Source organism: Schistocerca serialis, chromosome 12 (assembly GCF_023864345.2).
Source record: "Schistocerca serialis cubense isolate TAMUIC-IGC-003099 chromosome 12, iqSchSeri2.2, whole genome shotgun sequence".
NCBI lineage: Eukaryota > Metazoa > Arthropoda > Insecta > Orthoptera > Acrididae > Schistocerca > Schistocerca serialis.
In genome coordinates, this window is record NC_064649.1 from 38,042,528 (window position 1) to 38,061,847 (window position 19,320).

The following is a 19,320-nucleotide window of genomic DNA, read 5'->3' on the forward strand; positions in this document are numbered from 1 at the left end:
CCCCGTCTCACTCCCTTCCCAACCACTGGTTCCCTTTCATGCCCCTCGACTCTTATAACTGCCATGTGGTTTCTGTACAAATTGTAAATAGCCTTTCGCTCCCTGTATTTTACCCCTGCCACCTTTAGAATTTGAAAGAGAGTATTCCAGTCAACATTGTCAAAAGCTTTTTCTAAGTCTACAAATGCTAGAAACGTAGGTTTGCCTTTCCTTGACCTATCTTCTAAGATAAGTCATAGGGTCAGTATTGCCTCACGTGTTCCAACATTTCTATGGAATCCAAACTGATCTTCCTCGAGGTCGGCTTCTACCAGTTTTTCCATTCGTGTAAAGAATTCGCGTTAGTATTTTGCAGCTGTGACTTATTAAAGTAATAGGTAATTTTCACATCTGTCAACGCCTGCTTTCTTTGGGTATGGAATTATTATATTCTTCTTGAAGTCTGAGGGTATTTCGCCTGCCTCATACATCTTGCTCGTCAGATGGTAGAGTTTTGTCAGGGCTGGCTCTCCCAAGGCTATCAGTAGTGCTAATGGAATGTCGTCTACTCTCAAGGCATTGTTTCGACTCTGTCAAACTCTTCACTTAGTATCGTAGCTCCCATTTCATCTTCATCTACATCCTCTTCCATTTCCATAATATTGTCCTCAAGTACATCGCCCTTGTGTAGACCATCTATATGCTCCATCCATCTTTGTGCTTTCTCTGTCTTGACACTTTGTACTTCGAAATGTACACTGAAACACCAAAGAAACAGCAATAGGTATGTTATTCAAATACAGATATATGTAATCAGGCACAATACGGCGCTGCGGTCGGCAACCCGCCGACCGAAGTGGCCGTGCGGTTAAAGGCGCTGCAGTCTGGAACCGCAAGACCGCTACGGTCGCAGGTTCGAATCCTGCCTCGGGCATGGATGTTTGTGATGTCCTTAGGTTAGTTAGGTTTAACTAGTTCTAAGTTCTAGGGGACTAATGACCTCAGCAGTTGAGTCCCATAGTGCTCAGAGCCATTTGAACCATTTTCGGCAACCCCTGTAAAAGACAACAACTGTCTCTCGCAGATCTTAGATCGGTTACTGCTGCTACAATGGCGGGTTATCAGGATTTAAGTGAGGTTGAAAGTGGTGTTACAGTCGGCGCACGAGCGATGAAGTGGGGATTTTCCCTGTTATCATTTCACGAGTGTACCGTGAAAATCAGGAACCCGGTAAAACATGAAATCTCCCTCATCGCTGCGGCCGGACAAAGATCCTGCAAGAACGGGACCAACGACGACTGAAGAGAATCATTCAATGAGACAGGAGTGCCACCCTTCCCCAAGCTGCTACAGATTTCAATTCTGCGCCATTAACAAGTGCCAACGTGGGAACTATTCAATCTATCATCTCGATATGGGCTTATGGAGCTGAAGACTCACTCGTGTACCCTTGATGACCGCACGACACATACCTTTACGCCTCGCATGGACCCGTCAACACCGACAATGGACTGTTGGTTACTGGAAACATGTTGCCTGGTCGGACCTGTGCTGAACCTGCAGGTTTCGTTGAGAGCAATGTCTACTTGTCTGGCATGAGATAACCTGTACCAGACTGGAGAAGCATATTCAGCAGTAGAAAAGCACAGTGCCATTGCAGAACAGCGAATAGTTTGTGGATGTGATCCCCATTAGGGTTTTTTTTCCTTTTTCAGGACCACAGTTGACCATCATATCTGAGAATTACGCCAATAGATGTTTGCGCCCTCTCATGCCAACTTAACAAGCCAAGTATTTGAGTGACTTCCGGACACTTTAAGTACGAAGTAATTATTTCACTATTACAAGCAAGAGCACTTGAATTTATGAAGCAGTTCCGGATCAACGACAGTGCAAACAGTCTATGTCAGTTTCTCGTATTCCACACGCATTCAATAAGTCACAAACGCCTGCTCGATTTGTGAGAAGCAACAGCCCATTTTACCGTACTAGATTTGGAAACAATTCACTGATCACGCACCCAGCTAATCTTCACTTAATGGTTGAGTAAAAGGAACTCCCTTTAAAACGCAAGATACCTAATGTATAGTAAAACAACAGCACGTCATAGTTCTTTAAGTACGCTTCCCGCACTAAAGTGCAGGCAACTTAAGTTACGACATTTCTTAACGGACGAAAGAAACATTAATAGTAGAATGTGGACAAATTACTGATATCAAATCACTTAGACCAATCAGCTGTGTCGTAACATATACGCTCAGTAGTGCAATCTGGTCACAGAATAGTACAGGGCGTATCAAAAAGAATCATCCGATTTAAGAAATCGTAACTATTATGTTATTTGAGATATGTGCGTGAACAACGTAGTGTTGGAAAGAGCAGATTCTCGAGTTTTACAAGGTTCTCGCTAGGTAGCAGCAGTGTCCGCCCACTTCAGTTCTAGTAAAAATGGTGTCGGAACAACACAGAAGGTTCTGTGTTCTACGTTTTGCGCAGTGCTGGTCAGTAATAACTGTTCAGAGTGACTTTCGTACTGGGTATGGTGTGGATCCTCCTACAGCACAGAGAATTAGACGATGGCATGAATAAATCCGAGAAACAGGTTGTTTGTGGCAAGGCAAATCGCCGGTCCGTCCCTGAGTGTCTGACACAGACGCATCCGCCACACGTAGTTTCACAAGGGGCCCGCAGAAATCCGTTATCTGTGCAGTTCGACAGCTCAACATGCAGCTGATATCCGTCTGGCGTGTCTAGGGTCGACGTTTACACATGAAACCGTACAAAATTCAGCTACTGCAAGCTATTCGTGAAGGTGATAAACAACGACGTATGGAGTTCTGTAATTTCGTTCTTTGCAAGATGGAGGATGACAGTTTTTTTTTTTTTGCACGCTTAGTGTATAGTGACAAGGCAACATTCCATTTAAATGGAAAGGTGAACCATCATGATGTGACAATATGAGGTACGGAACAACCACATGAGGTTGTAAAAAATGAGAGCGACTCTCCAAAATTTAAAGCGTTTGTGGCGTTTCACGGGAAAAGGTGTTTGGTCCATTTTCCTTTGCCGAGAACACTGTTACACGAAGCACATATCTCTATATGCTTGAGAAATTTCTTTTCCCACAGTTGCAGGCTGATTCGAACGACTTCATTTACCAACAGGATGGGGCACTGCCACACTGGCATCTGGAAGTGCGGGAATTTTTAATTCAAAGGATTACTCAACGATGGTCACCTCCATGGTCACCGGACCTGACTGTATGTAATTATCTGACTGTATGTGATAATTTCTTGTGGGGGCTTATAAAAGACTTTGTTTATGTGCCTCCTTTATCAGCAACAATGAATAAACTGAGACACTGCATAACAGCAACTGTGGAAGGTGTTACTCAAGACATGCTCACCTCAATGTGGGTAGAATTTGAATACCGATTTGACATATGCCGTGCAGCTCCAGGGTGACATATGAAACACCTATAAGAAGGTATGAACAAATACTATTTGAGTTTTCCGTTCATCAAAAAACAAAATTCATTGTATATGTTTATTACGCTACTGGCCGCTAAAATTGCTGCACCATCAAGATGACGTGCTACTGACGCGAAATTTAACGACAGGAAGAAGATTCTGTGATATGCAAATGATTAGCTTTTCAGAGCATTCACACAAGGTTGGCGCCGGTGGCGACACTTACACCGTGCTGACATGAGGAGAGTTTCCAACCGACTTCTCACACACAAACAGCAGTTGACCGGCGTTGCCTGATGAAACGATGTTGTGATGCCTCGTGTAAGGATGAGAAATGCGTACCATCACGTTTCCGACTCTGATAAAGATCGGATTGCAGCCTATCGCGATTGCGGTTTATCGTATCGCGACACTGCTGCTCGCGTTGGTCGAGATCCAATGACTGTTAGCACAATGTGTAATCGGTGGGTACAGGAGGGTAATAAGGAACGCCGTGCTGGATCCCAGCGGCCTCGTATCACTAGCAGTCGAAATGACAGGCATCTTATCAGCATGGCTGTAACGGATCGTACAGCCACGTCTCGATCCCTGAGTCAATAGATGGGGACGTTTGCAAGACAACAACCATCTACACGAACAGTCCGACGACGTTTGCAGCAGCATGGACTATCAACTCGGAGGCCATGGCTGCGGTTACCGTTGGCGCTGCATCACAGAGAGGAGCGCCTGCGATGATGTACTCAACGACGAACCTGGGTACACGAATGGCAAAACGTCATTTTTTCGGATGAATCCAGGTTCTGTTTACAGCATCATGATGGTTGCATCCGTGTTTGGCGACATCGCGGTGAACGCACATTGGAAGCGTGTATTCGTCATCGCCATACTGGCGTATCACCCGGCGTGATGGTACGGGGTGCCATTGGTTACACGTCTCGGTCACCTCTTGTTCGCATTGACGGCACTTTGAACAGTGGATGTTACATTTCAGATTTGTTACGACCCGTGGCTCCACCCTTCATTCAATCCCTGCGAAACCCTACATTTCAGCAGGATAATGCACGACCGCGTATTGCAAGTCCTATACGGGCCTTTCTGGATACAGAAAATGTTCGACTGCTGCCCTGGCCAGCACATTCTCCAGATATATCACTAATTGAAAACGTCTGGTCAATGGTGGCCGAGCAACTGGCTCGTCACAATACGCCAGTCACTACTCTTGATGAGCTGTGGTATCGTTTAACAATAATAATAATAATAATAATAATAATAATAATAATAATAATAATGAAGTAATAATAACTGATAGCGCTGAGTAGCGGGAAGGCGTCTGGATTGGATGAGATTACAAAAAGAACTTTCTCACTTTCATAACGCCCTCCCTTATTATTGTTCATAGAGAATGGAGCAAAAATTACTACGTTGTACTTACTATTTTATAGCACGAATAACGTTTAAATAATTTAATAAATGGAAAAATATTATTTTATGCAAATAATGACTCTTATCATGAGAAGTCGGCTTCAGTGTCCGGATCGGCAGCTTTGTTCGTACATAGCCTATTACAAGATATTGTGCACGGTTGTTGAAATGACAAGTCGCTGGAACATTGTCTGCTTTCAGCTATTTTCTTCATTTATTTATATTTTACTGCCATACATTTTATAGCAGTAACAGCAACACTTTTCAGCTAGACAAAGAAGACCGTCGTACAGAGAACATTATGCATCAGTGTCAATAGGTATGAAAAAAAATCGGTGTATCTATTATGAACCCGTCTTCCAGTACCTTCTGGAACAGGCCTGTTTATCAGATTTAATTTATATAATGATTTCTAGAAATAATAATTTACCGTAAGATTTATAGCCCTAATCAAATACAAAAGTAGCAAATTTTACAAAATGCAAAATAGTAGTTTTCCGTTCTTTGTAAGATAGACTTGACTATCGATCATATTCTGATGGGAAAAAAATCGCAACACGAAAGTTGGTAGGCGTGTTTCTTCATCTACATCTACATCCATACTCAGCAAGACACCTGACGGTGTGTGGCGGAGGGTAGTTCTCCCTTCTATTCCAGTCTCGTATTGTTCGTGGAAAGTAGGATTGTCGGTATGCCTCTGTGTGGGCTCTAATCTCTCTGATTTTATCCTCATGGTCTCTTCGCGAGATATACGTAGGAGGAGCAATATACTGCTTAAATCCTCGGTGAACGTATGTTCTCGATACTTCAACAAAAGCCCGTACCGAGCTACTGAGCGTCTCTCCTGCAGATGTAACAAAGCGCGCTGCTCTCCGTTGGATCTTCTCTATCTCTTCTGTCAACACCATCTGGTACGGATCCCACACTGGTATGCATAATTCAAGCAGTGGGCGAACAAGTGTACTGTAACCTACATCCTTTCTTTTCGGATTGCATTTCCTTAGGATTTTTCCAATGAATCTCAGTTTGGCATCTGCTTTACCGACGATCAACTTTATATAATCATTCCATTTTAAATCACTCCTAATGCCTACTCCCACATAATTTATGGAATTAACTGCTTCCAGTTGCTGACCTGCTATATTGTAGCTAAATGATAAGGGATCTTTCTTTCTATGTCTTCGCAGCACATTACACTTGTCTACATTGAGATTCAATTGCCATTCCCTGCACCATGCCTCAATTCGTTGCAGATCCTCCTGCATTTCAGTACAATTTTACCTCCAGATATACTACAGCATCATCCTCAAAAAGCCTCAGTGAACTTCCGATGTTATCCTCAAGGTCATTCATGTATAGCGCGAATAGCAACGGTCCTCCGACACTCCCCTGCGGCACACCTGAAATCACTCTTACTTCGGAAGACTTCTCTCCATTGAGAATGACATGCTGCGTTCTGTTATCTAGGAAGTCTTCAATCCAATCACACAATTGGTCTGATAGCTCATATACTCTTACTTTGTTCATTAAACGACTGTGGAGAACTGTATCAAACGCCTTGCGGAAGACAAGAAACACGGCATCTACCTGGGAACCCGTGTCTGTGGCCCTCTGAGTCTCGTGGACGAATAGCGCGAGCAGGGTTTCACACGATCGTCTTTTTCGAAACCCATGCTGATTCCTACAGAGTAGATTTCTGAAAGATGATGTCTGTTCAGATTTTCCCTAGTCGCATAAGAGTGGCGGTAGTGGTGCCTCCATGAGGAAGCAAATCAGGTTTGCTTTAAATACAGGCTGTAACGGTAGTGGGCGGTAGTTACCGTTGCGATTGCGCGTGGTGAGTTGATGTTAGGCAAGAGTGCCATTAGACGCCATCATCAATACGTCACTGACAAGGGGAGGCCGCCAATTGTGAAATTCAGATTCGATTCATACTGTGCATAATAAAAGCTCATGGCCAGAGGTGTAATGTGGCAAGCACCAAGATGCACTTCTCAGCCGTTGTCGAGAAAATCGACAGTTAAAAGAAACCGTTGCGGTGAAATACCCTCGACGATTAATAATTTTCTACAGCGTCGTGGCGCAGCGGTAAGCGCTCCGGCTCGTAGTCCGGAGATCGCCGGATCGAATCCCGCGCCATGCAATTTTTTTTTATTATTAGTTTTTTGTAATTCATATATATATATATATATATATATATATATATATATATAAAAATTATTAATGAATTGCTTATGCATGTTGGTGAAGGCGGATCGCTCTCCAATTGTACCGCCTCCATTTTTCCGTTTTTTTTTAACAGGGTGTACCAAAGCTCTCCCGTCCGCACTGATTTCCGACAATGTTATAAGTTGTGCTAGGGACCGCATCTACCTTCTTTCGAAGTTTGCAGGCAACTACGCTGTTATGCGGCGGCTCGTTTCGGCCCATTCAACATCTGTCATTCAAGTGTAACGAGCGAGTAACGGAGTTTAAATTTCATACCTGCCACGGCAAATTTGTGTTCGTGCGGTCTCTATTCTAATTCGAACGTTTGACTTACGCTATACGTATTCGTTTCGGAATATCTTTTCTACGTCTTCCGTTAACTATGCGTGGTTAACATTATGAAGACAATTAATAACATTTGTGAAATACAACTTTGTTTGCGGAAAACATAATGATGTTCGAAGTCGCCAGTTTTTCCACGACAAACGACTTTCAACAACTTATTATATGCATAATTATTGCAATTGATTGCCGGGAATTATATACACATATATATATATGAATTATAAAAAACAAGTACTAAAAAAAAAAAAAGTTGCATAGCGCGAGATTCGATCCGGCGACCTTCGCATTACGAACCCGAGCGCTTACCGCGCCGCCACGACGCTGTAGAGAATTATTAAGCGTAGAGAGTATTTCACCGCAACGGTTTCTTTTAACTGTCGATTTTCTCGACAACGGCTGAGAAGTGCATCTTGGTGCTTTGCCACATTACACCTCTGGCCATGAGCTTTTATTATGCACAGTATGAATCGAATCTGAATTTCACAATTGGCGGCCTCCCCTTGTGAGTTTGAACGAGATCGTGTGATAAGGCTACGAGAAGCTGGACGTTCCTTCTGCTATACTGCATAAATATTTGGCACGAATGTAGCCACTGTCCATAACTGCTGGCAGCGGAGCAGCGGAGGCCTCGAGAACATACGGTCGCAAGAGCACCGGGCTCCGGACGGCCACGTGACCCTGCCGAGCAGGAACACCATCGTATTTGGAGTATGGCTCTCGCGCATCGTACTGCATCTGTGGCAGCAGTTGGCACCACAGTGACGTAGCGAACTGTTACAAACTGGCTACTTCAAGGACAGCTCCGAGCCATACACCCTGGAGCGTGTGTAAGGTGTCAGGCAAATCCAACACCAGCCATGAAAACCCTGACAGCTCCGAATAAATCCTGACATTAAATTAACCAATGTATTACGATCAACGAGCGAGCAAATGGAATACCACAAACTAACACAAGAACATCGAAATGCATGTCATACCTTCCCACTGTGAAACAGACGCAGTTCCGAGGGGAGAAATGAGAACAGAAGCCGAGAGCAGAGCCGTGTAGGCTATAAGGCCCTAGTATAAGAGCCGCATCGACGCCGCATCGACGCCGTATCGACGGCCGACCGCCAAGAGATCCATCCCCCAGCCCATGTTAAAAGATAGAGCCCTCCAGAAGAACAGTATAGATCTTACGATAACACTAAAAGGGCCACACCAGCTGCAAGTTTTAGCATGAGACTATACGCGTCTCTGTTACGTAGCAAACATTAAAAACATTGCCCCACCACGAAAAGTATAACGTTTCTCATTGGATAGACGGAATTTTTGTAGGCGGAGCTTAAGGTCACACTGACTGGTCAGTTGAAAACACAGCCAGATACCTTTTTCTTAAACCAACCTCGGCAAACAGTAGTAAAGATAAGTTAGAAAGAGTTGCTTCCGAGATGGCGAGGTGTGTGGAGCTGCGCCGCCCGCCGCCCCCTGACGCTGACTAACCACCGACAAGGTAATGAACGCACGCGATGCCGCATATGAGCGCATAAGGCTTCACTCAGAACTGCAGAAGTCTCATCTGTTACATCTCCTTTTTGCGTAATACTAGTGTCGATCGTCAATTAAAGCTCATGGTATTCACATTTACTACTTGAAGTTAAAATCTGAAACGCGATGATTTTTCTGTTATATAATTATTGAGAAGCCACATCAGCCACTGTAATTTACGATAAGTTAAATAAGTAATTAAAGATAACTGAGGATCACTGTAGACCATTTTTGATAGTTTTCTCTTTTATGAAACTTAATTTAAATCTAGATTATAGTTGTGATATGGCATAGGTCATCCTTCGATTCATTGTAGAACTTGGAAACCCATTCAGGGAATATTCGTTCACATTATTGTTGAACGTAGTTGGTTTTTATCATTCTGTATTAAAATATTTCCTTTTATCAATAGTGCAATTTATAAACAATGTTTTGCGAGTAGAATAAAAATTCCAATGGTAAACTTAACTGTTTTTCGACGTTATTTTACCAGATAACTAAAAATAGAAAAGCCGTGAACCCCTTCCACTAAATTTAGTTAGTATTAAGCTTCTTTTACAGGGAGTGCAGTGGAGCTGACGCTGAAATCATTAAGTATTTGATTATATCATCGTTAGTCTCACTGAACTCTTCTGGACTCTACATGTCATGTGTGGTCTGGCGTATCCTTACCAGCAACAGGTCCCAGGTTCAAACTAGTCAGTTGGTTCAAACTAGTCAGTTCCCTAAAAAACACGCTCAGAGCATCGTTGCTTGAAAGTGGTAGGGAGACACGACTTAGAACAGACAGCACACAGAATGTTAGATGTGCTTCTACTGACCCGAAACTACGGCCATTTGTGACATCAGCGGTATCAAGCGAGAGCCCATTGGAGGGCAGCGTTCGTGTTTTATGATGAAAGCTGTCTCTGCCTCGGTGACAGTGATGCTTGTTTGTTGCTTGGAAGGAGACCAGTTGGGGGCTTGCAACCAACCAGCCTGCGTGCTAGGCACACTGGACCTGCCTGGAGCTGTGGTCTGGGGAGCGGCTTCGTATGACAGCAGGAGCACTCTCGTGGTTATCCCACGCACCCTGACTGCAAATTTGTACGTCAGTCTGGTTATTCGACCTGTCCTGCTGCCATTCATGAACGTCATTCCGGGAGGAGTGTTTTCCAGTGGGATAACGCTCGCCCACAACACGCTGTTGTAACCCAACATGCTCTACACAGTATCGGCTTGTCACGTTGCCCTGCTCGATCATTTGAACTTTCTCCAGTCGAGCACATATGGGTCTGTGGACGACAACTCCAGCGTCATCCACAAACAGCACTAACTGTCTTTGTAGTGGCCGATTCACCAGTGGTCTAGGGTAGCGTCTTTGATTCATAATCGAAACGTTTTGGATCCCGGGTTCGAATCCCGCTGCTGCTTAAGCTTTGATTAACAATCAGCATTAGCGGCCGAAGACTTCCGGCATAAGAAGTCACCCCTTATGCTGCCCACGGCCTTGTCAAAGAGAGCGGAGGAGCGGACAGAGGTTCAGGGTACTGTCTTGTCCTGGGTGTGGGAAACTGTCCCTAAAGGCGGGAGAATCAGTTATGATCAACGGCATGAGGATGCAGAAGGCAATGGAAACCACTGCATTAAAGGCACGTAACATGTATCCACAGGACATGTGGCCTGTAATTGAAGAAATGTCATGATGATCTCCCCATTCTCAAAACATTCCGGAATAGTCCCCCATTGGGATCCACAGGAGGGGACTGCCAAGGGGGAGGCTACCATGAGAAAAAGATTGAATAATCAAAGAAGGATAACGTTCTACGAGTCAGGGCGTGGAATGTCGGAAGTGGTAGGGAAACTAGAAAATCTGAAAAGGGAAATGCAAAGGCTCAGTCTAGATATAGTAGGGGGTCAATGAAGTGAAGCGGAAAGTAGACAAGGACTTCTGGTCAGGTGAGTGCAGGGTAATATCAACAGCAGCAGTTAACGGTATAACGGGAGTAGGATTTTTTATGAATAGGAAGATAGCTCAGAGTGTTACTGTGGGCAGTTCAGTGGTAGGGTTATTATCAGAATCGACAGCACACCAACACCGACAACGATAGTTCAGGTATACATGCCGACGTCGCAAACTGAAGATGAAGAGAGATAGAAAGTGTATGAGGATATTGAAAGGGTAACGCAGTATGTAAAGGAATATGAAAAGCTAATAATCATGGGAGACTGGAATGCAGTTGTAGGGCAAAGAGGAGAAGAAAAGTTTACAGGAGAATATGGGCTTGGGACAAGGAATGAGAGAGGAGAAAGGTTAATTGTGTTCTGTAACAAGTTTCAGCTAGTAATAGCATATACTGTGTTCAAGAATCACAAGAGGAGGCGGTATGGTTGGAAAAGGTCGGTGATACGGGAAGATTTCAGTTAGATTACGTCATGGACAGACAGAGAGTCCGAAATCAGATACTGGATTGTAAGACGTTCCCTGGAACAGACATAGACTCAGATCACAATATAGTAGTGATGAAGAGTAGGCTGAAGCTTAAGACAGTCAGGAAGAATCAGTACGCAAACAAGTGGGATATGGAAGTGCTAAGGAATGACGAGATACGTTTGAAGTTCTCTAACGCTATAGATACAGCAATAAGGAATAGCTTAGCAGGCAGTACAGTTGAAGAGGAATGGACGTTTCTAAAAAGGGCCATCACAGAAGTTGGGAAGGAAAAGATAGGTGCAAAGAAGGTAACTACGAAGAAACTATGGGTAACAGAAGAAATACTTCAATAGATCGATTGAAAGGAGGAACTACAAAAATGTTCCGGAAAACTCAGGAATAGAGAAATACAAGTCGCTGAGGAATTAAATAAATAGGAAGCATGGAAGCTAAGACGAAATGGCTGCAGGAAAAATGTGAAGACACTGAAAAAGAAATGATTGTTGGAAGGACAGTCTCAGCATACAGAAAAGTCAAAACAGCCTTCGGTGATATTAAAAGCAAGGGTGATTGCACTAAGAGTGCAATTGGAATTCCACTGTTAAATGCAGAGGAGAGAACGGATAGGTGGAAAGAATACATTGAAATTCTCTATGAGGAGAAAGATTTGTCTGATGTGATAGAAGAAGAAACAGGAGTCGATATAGAAGAGATAGGGGATCCAGCACTAGCATCAGAATTTAACAGAGCTTTGGAGAACTTATGATCATATAAAGCAGTATGGATGGATAACATTCTATCAGAATTTCTAAAATCATTGGGGAAGCGGCAACAAAACGACTATTCTCGTTTGTGTGTAGTATGTGACATACTGACTTTCGGAAAAGAATAATCCACACAACTCCGAAGACAGCAAGAGCTGACAAGTGCGAGAATTACAGCGCAATCAGCTTAACAGCTCATGCCTTCAAGTTGCTTACACGAATAATATGCAGAAGAATGGAAAAGAAAATTGAGGATGCGCTAGATGACGATCGGTTTGGGTTTAGAAAAGGTAACGGCACGAGAGAAGCAATTCTGACGTTGCGATTAGTAATGGAAACGAGACTAAAGAAAAATCAAGAAATGTTCATAGGATTTGTCGACCTGGAAAAATCGTTCGACAATGCAAAATGGTACAAGATGTTCAAAATTCTGAGAAAAGTAGGAGTAAGCTATAGGCAAGAGACGGGTCATATACAATACGTACAACAGCCAAGATCGAATGATAACAGTGGACGACCAAGAACGAAGTGCTCGTATTAAAAAGGGTGTGAGACAAGGATGTAGCCTTTCGCCCCTACTGTTCAATCTGTTCATCGAAGAAGCAATGATGGAAATAAAAGAAAGGTTTAGGAGTGGAATTAAAATACAAGGTGAAAGGATATCAATAATACGATTCGCTGATGACATTGCTATCCTGAGTGAAAGTGAAGAAGAATTAAATGATCTGCTGAACGGAATGAACAGTCTAATGAGTACACAGTATGGAATGAGAGCAAATCGGAGAAAGACGATGGTAATGAGATGTAGTAGAAATGAGGACAGCGAGAAAGTTAACATCAGGATTGATGGTCACGAAGTCAATGAAGTTAAGGAATTCTGCTACCTAGGCAGTAAAAAAACCAATGACGGACGAAGGAACAAGGACATCAAAAACAGACTAGCACTGGCAAAAAGAGCATTCCTGGCCAAGAGAAGTCTACTAATGTCAAATATCAGCTTTAATTTGAGGAAGAAATTTATGATATTGTACGTCTGGAGCACAGCACTATATGGTAGTGAAACATGGTCTGTGGGAAAATTGAAACAGAAGAGAATCGAAGCATTTGAAATGTGGTGCTGCAGACGAATATTGGATATTGGGTAGACTGATAAGGTAAGGAATGAGGAGGTTCTGCGCAGAATCGGAGAGGAAAGGAATATATGGAAAACACTGATAAGGAGAAGGGTCAGGATGAGAGGACATATGTTAAGATATGAGGGAATGACTTCCATGGTACTAGAGGGAACTATAGAGGGCAGAAACTGTAGACGAAGACAGAGATTGGAATACATCCAGAAAATAATTGAGGACGTAGGTTGCAGTGCTACTGAGATGAAGAGTTTAGTACAGGAGAGGAATTCGTGGCGGGCGCATCAAACTAGTCAGAAGAGTGATGACAAAAGTGACCGACCAAGTGCATGTCATGGAACTCCATCCCACAATCTGACATCCGGCACCTGTACACCTCAATGGATACACTTTGCATTCTTGCATTCAACATTCTGGCTGTTACACTGATTATTAATATATCGGCATATCACATTTCGAAATGCTTCCCTCCCACTTACATTAATCTCTGATCTTTCAATGTTACTCGCTTAAATATGTAATCTGGACAAATGTATTCCCGACATTTAATTAGTCTACATTAATTATTTTTTGGTGTTGTAGTTTCTGCTATCAGTGAAAAGTTAGAATAATTAAAAATGAAACCAGAAATTTAATTTGCATGGAAACTAATGGATAACAAAGTTATGATTACTGTAATTTCGTTTTTAGATCATTTAAGTAGAGATTTGTTGTTATTAATTTTCATTGTACGAGTTCGGTATTACGAAATAGGTCAATACGAATTATAACAATATAGTAACAGAAAAATAGTTTTTTGGCAATAAAATCTGTTCCGAAATATCTACAGATGAGGAACATACAATTTAATTAATCGAAGACTGGCCACATATCTTCCAGTAATAGTTTATCGTAGATTGCTGAAGCAACGAAGGATACATAGCAACTAGAAAAATGTACACGTATTTCCCGTTTTCAAGAAGGGCCGTATGACTGTTGAAGATAATTGCAGCTATGTTTCGCTGACGCCATTATGTTGTAGAACTACGGAACTCGTTCTGTGCTCATGCATAATGATGTTTCTGGGAAACGAAGAGACTCCTATATGAAGATCAACATGGACACCGCACACCGAGATTTTGGTGAACACAGCTCGCTTTGTACCTCCGTGTAGATCGGCTAGCAGATTGAAGCTGTGTTCCATGACTTCTGAAAGGCATCCGATACAACTCTGTACTGAGGTTAACTGAAAAACGTATCAGCTTACCGAATATCGGACGAGATTTATCACAGCGTGAAGGACTTCCTTCCAGAAAGTACTCAGTACCCCTTCAAGCGGGTGTTATAGGGCCCCTAGTACTTACAATTGACATTGACGAGTAAGTGGATAACGCAGGGTGCTCCATCAGCCTGAAAATCGATAAGAGTCTCTCTCTAAATTCGAACTCAAGCTGGTTATGTTTGTCCACTGTATGCAACTAAAATACTGTCACAGTGAGAACGACAGGTCATATTTGAGGTTTGTGGGTCGTCTAAGTTGTAGGACAGTTCCAGGATCTTGAAATATCTGAGTATAATAGATTTTTATTTGGTCTTCATGATGTACAATTCACAAGAAGTTAATCGAGAGGAAACTTCTCTAAAATGTGAGTAGATATCACACAGAATGATGATATATTATACACTGTGAGGTGGAACGAAATCATATGAACGGCTACATGAAGAATATGCAGCAAGATTTCCTGATCTGGGCAGCTCTCGAATTCAAAGTTAACGAAAAAAAGGATAATCAAATCAACAACGGAAGTCACATAGCAGTTCAAATGGTTCAAAATGGCTCTACGCACTACGGGACTTAACATTTGAGGTCATCAGTCCCCTAGAACTTAGAACTACTTAAACCTAACTAACCTAAGGACGTCAGACACTTTCATGCCCAAGGCAGGATTCGAACCTGCGACCGTAGCGGTCGCGCGGTTCCAGACTGTAGCGCCTAGAACCACTCAGCCACACGTTCGGCCACGTGGCAGTATCTGTAAGTTGCGAGCTGAGCTGGATATGGATCTTGCTACCAGAACTGCGCCACTTACTGTCACCAACACACTGCCAAGCACAGACGAATCGCTGGATGAAGTGCGCCTGTGACGAGGGAGGCCAGAGACACATCCACAAGCACCTCGCCGCCAACGCCCCCTCGACAGCATGTACACTACTGTCTATTAAAATTGTTACACCAAGAAGAAATGCAGATGATAAACAGGTATTCATTGGAGAAATATATTATACTATATCTGACATGTGATTACATTTTCACGCAATTTGGGTATGTGGATCCTGAGAAATCAGTACGCAGAACAACCACCTCTTGCCGTAATAACGGCCTTGATAAGCCTGGGCATTGAGTCAAACACAGCTTGGATGGCGTGTACAGGTACAGCTGCCCATGCAGCTTCAACACGATACCACATTTCATCAAGAGTAGTGACTGGCGTATTGTGACGAGCCAGTTGCTCGGCCACCATTGGCCAGACGTTTTCAATTGGTGAGAGATCTGGAGAATCTGCTGGCCAGGGCATCAGTCGAACATTTTCTGTATCCAGAAAGGCCCGTACAGGACCTTCAATATGCGATCGTGCATTATCCACCTGAAATGTAGGGTTTCACAGGGATCGAATGAAGGGTAGAGCCACGGGTCGTAACACATTTCAAATGTAACGTCCACTGTTCAAAGTGCCGTCAATGCGAACAAAAGATAACCGAGACGTGTAACCAATGCCACCCCATACCATCACGCCGGGTGATAGGCCAGTGCGGCGATGACGAATACACGATTTCAATGTGCGTTCACTGCGATGTCGCCAAACACGGATGCAACCATTATTATACTGTAAACAGAACCCTGATTCATCCGAAAAAATGACGTTTTGCCATTCGTGCACCCAGGTTCGTCGTTGAGTACACCATCGCAGGCCCTCCAGTCTGTGATGCAGCGTAACCGCAGCCGTGGTCTCCGCGCTGATAGTACATGCTGCTGCAAACGACGTCGAACTGTTCCTGCAGATGGTTGTTGTCTTGCAAACGTCCCCATCTGTTGACTCGGGGATGTGGCTGCACGATCCGTTACAGACATGCGGATAAGATGCCTGTCATCTCGACTGCTAGTGATTCGAGGCCGTTGGGATCCAGCACGGCTTTCCGTATTACCCTCCTGAACCCACCGATTCCATATTCTGCTAACAGTCATTGGATCTCGACGAACGCGAGCAGCAATGTCGCGATACGATAAATCGCAATCGCGATAGGCTACAATCCGACCTTTATCAAAATCGGAAACGTGATGGTACGCATTTCTCTTCCTTACACGAGGCATCACAACAACATTTCACCAGACAACGCTGGTCAACTGCTGTTTCTGTATGAGAAATCGGTTGGAAACTTCCCACATGTCAGCACGTTGTAGGTGTCGCCACCGGCGCCAGCCTTGTGTGAATGCTGTGAAAGGCTAATCATTTGCATATCAGAGCATCTTCTTCCTGTCGATTAAATTGGTGGTGTAGCAATTTTAATGGCCAGTAGTGTATTTATGCGGCCACCACCGCTGATCGGAGGCCCTCACTCAGCCTCACTCAATCATCCAGTTTGGCGTCTGTCAGTATATTGGCAGAGGGCGTTTAGTTAGTCACAGGGTACAACAGTACATAACTACCTGATTTGTGACTATAGAGGGACTAGTTTACCTCAGTCGGAATTGCTGTTTATTGGCAGTGAAACGAAGGTTTGTAATAGCAACATTACCAAGACTGACATTACAGCAATCTGCAAGAGGACTATTACGGATGACCGTGTACCACAAAACATGGAATCTATTCAAGTTAAATAAATGTTTGCAGTTCATGTAATAAAGACCCTTATTAATTCTCGTGTGCATTTGCGTTTTAGAGAGAGAATACCGGCCACCCATAACAATATCCACTCCGTTGCTTCCTTGCGGTACAAGACACTACACTTACACTCCTCAAAAATCTGCTATGTTGCGACAGTCTGCTCAGCACGATGGCTGGGAGACGAACCACTCACAAATTTACTTCTCTGCCCTCAAATCAGAACTTTTCCAAAAACTCCGCATGAAGAAACGGCTCCGTGGTGAAGCCAATGTGAGGAACGAGAACATCGCTTGTTTTACGAGGAACAGGGGAACACAGTGACAAGAATCGCCATCTCTAGCAAACAAAATCTGAAACATCTCCTTAAAAAAATTTATAGGTGACAGTGCAGGAAAACCTCTACGTTACTTGATTTTCAAACAGCTGAGCAAAACTGAACGTACTCTGACATTTCTCTCGTTACTTATTCTGATCAACACTAAACTGACACACAATATTTTTAGCGCAACGCAGTCTGGCTTTTAATAATCCCTACAAAAGAGTGGCCCTGACTAACAATAACCTATACCTTTCATGAATCACTTACCTCAAAAAAATCTTCAGTACTTGAACTACTGCAATACAGCGAGCGCCAATACTGCCAGCTAAATAAAAGATTCTAACTACTGAAGGCACTAACTACTGAAAGGCATAGTTAGCAAATGAAAGATTTTGATAGAGAACGAACAATGTTTTTACCTTAATAATGTTCAAAAGTCATCATATATATATATATATATATATATATATATATATATATATATATATATATATATATATGACCGGACGATCTGGATGTATGTCCATCAGAAAGAGTAAATTTGTAATACTGGATATCATGAACTGATATATATATATATATATATATATATATATATATATATATATATATATATATATATATATACGATCTGGATGTATGTCCATCAGAAAGAGTAAATTTGTAATATCCAGTATTACAAATTTACTCTTTCTGATGGACATACATCCAGATCGTCCGGTCTCAAAATTCTGCCATCTCCCTCCTTACATCCACCACTGCTGGCGGCTCACCTCCAACTGCCCAACGCGACGCGCTGTTCACATGCAAACATGCGAATGTTCCAACAATGCAAACCAGCCACAGACTGCACACAGCACAGCCAGTGATTTTCATACAGAGCGCTAAGTGGCGTTACCAACATAAAAACCTAAACAGCCTACTTACAAAGCACAGAGCAGGCCGTGGCCCTACTGTTGCAGAACTGCTTCAGTCCCTGGGAGCGCTCGTCCCTCCCAGACAGACATACTGACTGTGTTCTGCCGACATAAGAATCTGGAGACCATACCGTAAGCGAATCTTCCTAGGAGAAAAATGCAAATCGTTAAAGAAGGAAAGGGACTCACTTCCATTGTCGGGAGTATTCCGCATACCATGCACATGCAGAACAGTTTGTGTTGGAATGACTGCACCATCAATTAATGCCAGGGTCACATAACGGAAGCGGCATTGAATGTTGTAGAGGGTGGAGAAATCGGCAGTGGCAGAGCACGCGCCGTGTGGGGCCGACCACGTAGTGAAATTAGCCGACACTGCCTTTCTGGCTCTATAGAAGAGCCATCACACCTGCTTGTTCAGAGACGCTATAGAAATACGCTAACGTATAGCTTCAACAAGAAAGAAGACAGCCTTAAGGTTAATGGATCCTGGATTCCCATGCTGCTGCGAACGACCATTGCAGGTAGCAAGGGCAGAACCGCAGCGGAAATTACCACGGAAAATCCCTTGGACGTTGGCGCACCAGGTACACGTCAATTTATTTTCCAGGTCCGTCTTGATTACATAAATTTTTACATTCTACTATGACCTGTTTCGACTACTGCCATCTTCAGATCATAAAATATTCTGATGTAGTCCAACGTTGATACTACATCAAAATATTTTATGATCTCTAGATGGCAGTAGCTGAAACTAGTCATAGTCAAATGTAAAAATTTATGTAATCAAGACGGACCTGCAAAATAAAGTGCCAAAAATATGATTACGGACTCATTTTCAGACTTTATGTCTTTAATTGATAGGTACATGTAACCTGCGACTTTGAGCTTGACTCTGGCCCACCACCACCAATGGAATGTGAAGCTTTGACAATGCCAGCCACTCGTGCTGGCGAAACGTCA